The sequence below is a fragment of the Amborella trichopoda genome, chromosome 12, assembly GCF_054954075.1.
Source record: "Amborella trichopoda isolate Santa Cruz 75 chromosome 12, AtrichopodaSantaCruz75HAP2 v2.0, whole genome shotgun sequence".
NCBI lineage: Eukaryota > Viridiplantae > Streptophyta > Magnoliopsida > Amborellales > Amborellaceae > Amborella > Amborella trichopoda.
In genome coordinates, this window is record NC_142347.1 from 37,388,825 (window position 1) to 37,395,916 (window position 7,092).

Below are 7,092 nucleotides of genomic sequence, written 5' to 3' on the forward strand. Positions count from 1 at the left end.
AAAGGTAGTTTTAATGTTGAAAGACCCTTTGTTTGATCATCTCGACATCGAGATGTATGACTATGAAAAATAAAAAGATTTTAAGTCTCAGAAATAGTGCATTTTACAACATATTATCTATACCGTCCATTTTCAAGATTTTCATATGTTTATAGATCTACTTGATTTTAACCATTTTTTAAATTTAAAATTTTATAATTAGATATAAAAATAGATTTTGAGATAATCCTAAGAACATTTTACATCAAAATTATATACCATGATAAAATTTTATGCCAACTGCACCCTTCAATAATTTCATCAAAATAAGCAATATTGTCATCAATATTTTTGTCATAAACTATAATAACATGTTTTAAACATTTTCACAACTTTATTAGTCAGTTTTTAGCATACTAATTGTCATTCCAAGCTGGTCAGGCATGCGTCCAACTTGGCATATCATTCTGGGTTATACGATAGAAAAGCAACTCAGTTATCTAAGAGTGATTTTTTTTTCTGTGAGAATATCTAAAACTTGAAAGAATGTTACAAGAAGGAAATCACATTTTAAAAGAGAGAGCAATCGATGATAAAGCTGCACCCCTTTTAGCAAGGAACCTCTTATATCATTAGCCTTCCTATAAACATGACGAAAAGAAATCGTCAAAAATCTCACCAAATATGAAACTTGAAGCCAGATTAGTCTCAACTGCCAAAATACACATTGCTCCATAGTTTGATTACATTAAAAAATCTCCTTCCACATAACAAAGATTCCCAACGTTCTTTCTTTAAAACAACATGCTGGTTCTATCAACAATCTCATTTATCCTAAAAATAAGAAGTAGGAAAAGGTGGGTGTCGTTGGACTGGTAATGGGCCGGGCTAGCCCGAGCATAATCCCATAGTACCAGCCCAGGCTTGACGGGGCAAAGAGGCCTAGGGCAAGCCCAACCCTAAACCTATCAGTACCTTGGCTGGGTGGGCCAAATAAAATAAAGAAAAAAATAAAATAAAGAAACAAAAAAAACAAAGCAAAGTCAAGGCAGACTGAGCTGGCCATGGCCTATCCTCTAGCCATGGGTTGGGCTACCTTGGTCCATGCCCTAATTTTTTAGGACCACATTGACCGGGGAAGGCAGGGCCACCCGACCCATTGCCACCCTTAGGTGTTGGGGAGAAACACGAAAAACCATGGTGGTAGAAAGAGAAGTGCCGGGACACCCTTTGTAATGTTGCCAAAAGATTTTGTAATCTTGTGGGACTATACTGTTCATTTATTCCCTTAGGTACAACCCAAATTAGGTATAATTCGATCACTCCAAATTTTGAGAATGTAATCTCTTCAATCCAGAGACCAAACTCAACAAAAAAAAATTACACACTCCATGCACTTGAAAGAAAAAAAATATTTCAAGATTGAACACAAACCGCCCAATATTTGAAGGGTAAAATCTAAGTGTTAAAAAACTCAAAGATTCAAATTTTCCTTTTAGAAGTAATCTAAAAGTTTTGGAATGAAAAAATTCTTCCTAAGTCTTCTACCCGAGGGAGTACATGCACAACTTGCTCCCACAAGGGCATAGTATGTGTGCTCTATAAAGTATACTCCGCCAATAGAAAATTCATCATGGCTCTTAACATCCCAATTCGTAAGATTTGAATCCGGGCGGTTGTTAACATACATTGACCTTTTCAAAGGCCAAGGGAAGTCTTCCAGGATTTTGAACATTGTTTTCAAATCAAACAGATTGGGATATTAAAATTAGGGTGCGGTTTGTATAGAGCCTAGGCTCTAAAGTCTAAACAATCAAATTAGAGCCTACTTTCAAATAGAGTTGAGAAATACAGTTTCAATATTGGAAATATTTTTGATAGCCTTAAGATATTTTTTCATCTTTATTTATAAAGTTTAAAGTTACAAAAATAGTGTAGATCAACATATCTATGAAAACTTGAAAATCTTGAAAATTGATGGTCCAAAAATTCGTTACAAAATACACTATTTCCAAAACTTGAAATCCATTTTTTTCTCATGTCCATGCATCTTGATGTTGAGATGATCAATTTGAGGATATTTGAGCATCAAAACAATATCTTCTAGTGAAAGTTTTGAGGTAGGCTCCAATTTGATTGTTTAGAGTGTATAAACTTTTCCCTCAAAATTAAAGTGAATTTTGACTTACTAAACACTTTGATCTAATTGTGCAAGTACTAGATGGTCCCCCTCTTCAATATTTTGACATTATTTTTTCATGTGAGTTTCAATGAAAATTTTAATTTTCTAGGTTTATTATTAGGTTATGGTGTCACATAACCAGAATTTAGGTAGAAATGGTCAATTCATTTTTTCAATATCACAAATTTAAAAATTTACTAAAATTCCAAATTCTAAAACAGAACTTAGAAAAACATTAGTTAAAACCAATGAATGTTTGGTAAAAATAGGTTTTGTTTTTTTGTTAAAATTGTGCTAAAAATTATAACTAGGTTAAGAACTCAATATTGCATTTCAAAATTTAGTAAATTCTTGTTATTCTAGCCGCAGTGAGACCAACTTTGTTCTATGGATCTAAATTTTGGGCAGACAAAAAATAATATACCCATAGAATGAGTGTAGCGGAGATGATGATGTTGAGATGGATGAATGGAAGAGATAGAATTCGAAATGAGTCAATTCGAGAGAATTTAGGTGTGACACCAATAGGCGGTACTATGAGAGAGAGTAAACTTAAGTGAGTTGGCTATAATGACACTTTTTCTCTCTAAAGCATGTAAATTCTAAGCAAACCAAACACGAGTGGCCCGCCCTTTTTAAAGAAAAGTGACTCCTAAAAATTTGAGTCCAAACAACCAAATGTGCTCTAAGTCGAATTGCCGATTTGATCCACTTTAGTTTATTATATCGAAAGACAATTGTTTTTGTATGATGGTCTTGTAGGTAAAACAATTAATTATTAACTAGATGCTGAGAAGTTTTCAAGTTCAAATCCCACTAGGGGAGTTTACATTTTAGATTATAAACCAATGTAAATTTTAGAAATTAGATGTGGGTTCGAACTCCATGAAGTAAACATGGTCACTTAATAAAAAATAAACAAATTTTAGAAAATAAACAAAGGGCAGATTAAACAATACGCTCTAAGAGAGAGTATTTTTTGAGTTCATTTAGGGTCATATTATGTCACACCCCAAGAATTTACAGTACTGTTATTCTTGAGATGTGACAGACAAAACATATATACATCTATTGATAGGACAAATTTACAGTGGCGAGGTCTTACATAGTAAGTAAAGAAAGCTAGCACAACAACAGTATCTTCCAAGGTTGATCTTGACTAGCACTCAAAATGAATCCGTAGTTATCCTGAAAAAATGTTTACCATAGTTTGATGAGTTTGGCTACTCAGTAAGTGATCATCATAATCTTAAAAATAATCATGATTGAAAGATATCAATATTTTTCAAAATGAGATCTATTAATAGAAATGCATCAACAATTTCACTTTCAATAATTGCATAATTAAGTATAATCTGAGTAATTGAAATGCTTATAACACTTTTAACGACAGTACATAATTCAAAGGATTTCACAAAATACCCTACTGGCGTCCCAAGTAGGTCACATATATACCCCATCAGCGTCCTGATGGGTCCACTTAATCCCTATCGGCGTCCCAGATAGGTCCACTTAATCCCTGCAGGTCCACTTATACCTCACCGGCGTACCGGATGAGTCCACTTAAACCCTACTGGCGTCCCAGATAGGTCCACTTATACCTCACCGGCGAACCGGATGAGTCCACTTGCATACTTAAATTATTTCTAAATCTCTTTAAACATTCGAAAGCAGCAATATCATGTACTCAACATATCACTGAAACCATTAATATGAATTTCACTTAAACCATTAATAACAGTCACTCTCTATAACATTTCAAAAATAACCAATCAAATATTTTGGGCTCAAATTTAGAAAGGTAGCAGTTTGTAAAGGCATTCTAGCATAATTGCCAATTTAATATGTATAGAAAAACTCTTATAAAAATTCAAGAATACGGAATTATCACAATTTATGGAATATCAATTCACAAATAAACATTTCACAATAATACTATAATCAATTGAAAAAATGTCAATTTTTAAATAATAAGGTAGTCATTTGCACATGAATTTACAATGTCTAAATATTCAAAACAGTAGAAAGAAATATCACAATTTTACTAAAAGCAGAAATATCACATTTATTTCTAACAATAGACAAGAAAAATAAATAAATTTATTTTTCTAATTTACAGCATTCAAAATTTCTAACATAGATAAAATATCACAATTTTTATTAAAAAGATTATTTTTCAAGATAATGAGGTCACGTGCGCATAAAATTTATCGCGCCAAAAATTCATGATAATAAGCAGAAATAATTATTTCATTTTATTTTTAAAAAGAATGGATTATTTTTCGAGACAATAAGGTCACTTACACATAAAACTGATAAAATAAAGATCCTAGACGGAAATATCACTATTTATTAAAAATAGACTATTTTTCAGGAAGACGATGTCACTTACCCACAATTATTTGAGAGGGAGCTTCCGATAAAAATTTTCGGTTCGAGAGAGAAGTTCACTGTGTTTCGACCAGAGAGAGATCTCAAAGTTTTGTTTTAGGGTGGGAGTGCTCACATCCCCTATTTAAATTCTTATAACGTATTATTATATTATTTTCTTACGCTCTACCTCATACCTGAGGTGTCGCGTTAAAAGCAAACGTTTATCGTACGAAAACCACGTCCGCTAAAGGACGCTGCCAGCTGCAAGCAGCAGGAGGCAAAAGCGGGGAAAGGAAAAAGTAAAGGCAAGCAAATGTTAATTCAAAGCAAAAGTTTTTGAAAACAGTGATGGTCCCCAAGGACCATCATATTCAAACAGAACATCACCTATTTATAAGCATATTTTCTCCTTTTTTTTTTTTTTTTTGAAATTTTAGGATTGTTACATTCTTCCCTCCTTAAAGAAATTTAGTCCTCTAAATTTGTGTACCTGATTACTTAAAAAGATAGGGGTATTTTTCTCTGATTTCGTTTTCTCGTTCCCAAGTCGACTCTTCTCTTGAATGGTACTGCCATAATACACGGACTAAAGGAATCTCCTTGTTACGTAACACTTGCACCCTTCTATCCAGTATCAAAATTGGCTGCTCAATGAAGGATAGGTCCTTCCTGATCGGTAAAGGTTCATATTTTAAGATATGGGACGGGTCGGGCTGATATTTTCGTAGTGAAGATATATGAAAGACATTATGGACATTTGCCAATTCGGGTGGTAAGGCAAGTTTATAAGCGACACCTCCGATTCTTTCCAGGATTTCAAATGGTCCGATGTAACGTGGGCTCAACTTTCTTTTCTTGCCGAATCTCATAATGCCCTTTATTGGTGAGATTTTTAGGAAAACTCGATCACCTTCCTCAAATTCAAGATCTCTCCTTCGGTTATCGGCATAACTCTTTTGCCGACACTGAGCTGTCCTGAGCCTTTCACGAATTAATGCTATTTTATCTGTAGTTATCTGGACAATTTCTGGCCCCAAAAGCTTTCTTTCACCAACCTCGTCCCAACATATGGGTGACCTGCATTTTCTTCCATACAGGGCTTCATATGGTGCCATCTGAATACTGGCTTGGAAGCTATTACTATAAGCAAACTCAATCAGGGGTAAATGGTCATCCCAGCTTCCTGTAAGGTCAATAACACAGGCCCTCAGCATATCATCCAAGGTTTGGATGGTCCTCTCCGATTGTCCATCAGTTTGGGGGTGAAAGGCAGTACTAAAGGTGAGTCTCGTCCCCATGGCTGACTGTAGTCTAGCCCAAAATTTAGAAGTAAACCGAGTATCCCTGTCCGATACAATACTGACAGGAACTCCATGCAACCGCACTATTTCCTTAATGTACAACTGAGCCAGTCGATCCAAAGTGTACGTCGTGCGAATCGGTAGAAAGTGGGCAGCTTTGGTTAACCGGTCCACAATGACCCAAATGCTATCATGTCCTGAATTTGTTCTAGGCAAGACAGAGACAAAATCCATAGAGATGTGCTCCCATTTCCATTCTGGCACCGGTAAAGGCTGCAACAACCCAGCGGGCCTTTGATGTTCAGCTTTTACTTGCTGGCATGTTAGGCATTTAGACACAAATAATGCTACCTCTTTTTTTCATATTATTCCACCAAAAGGTTTTCTTCAGGTCCTGATACATTTTAATACTTCCGGGATGTATCGTATAACGAGAATGATGTGCTTCTTCTAAGATAGCTTTCTTTACACTCTCATCATTCGGGACACAAACCCGGCCTTTGAATCTTAGCAAATCCTCACTACATATAGAGAATTCATCTCTCTTTCCGTGCTTCACCTCTTCTATAATTGTTATAAGCTGAGGGTCTTTCTTTTGTGGCAATCGAATCTGTTGGATTAATTGGGGTTCCGCCTATCATACTTACCACACCATTAATGGACGGAGTTGGATGCCAATCCACTATTTCCTCTAACAATCGCATTTTTTGGATCATTAGATGAGCTAAGACTCCCGTAAATTTTCTACTTAGAGCGTCGGCCACAACGTTAGCTTTTCCTGAATGATAATGGATTGTACAATCATAATCTTTTAAGAAATCCATCCATCTTATCTGCCGCATATTTAAATCCTTCTGAGAGAAAAGGTATTTCAAACTCTTATGATCCGTGTATATTACGAATTGCTCACCATATAGATAATGCCTCCATATTTTCAAAGCGAATACTATTGCAGCTAGCTCCAAATCATGAATTGGATATTTTTTCTCATATTCTTTCAACTGTCTGGATGCATATGCCACTACTTTCCCATATTGCATTAATACACAGCCCAAACCTTTATGTGAAGCATCACTATAAATCACAAATCCCCCACTCCCCTCAGGAATAGTTAAAATAGGTGCTGAAGTTAATCGAACTTTTAGTTCTTGAAAACTCTCCTCACATTCACTAGTCCACTCAAATTTGACATTTTTCTGTGTCAATCGAGTCAACGGGATTGCGATTCGAGAAAATCCTTCTACAAATTTTCTGTAA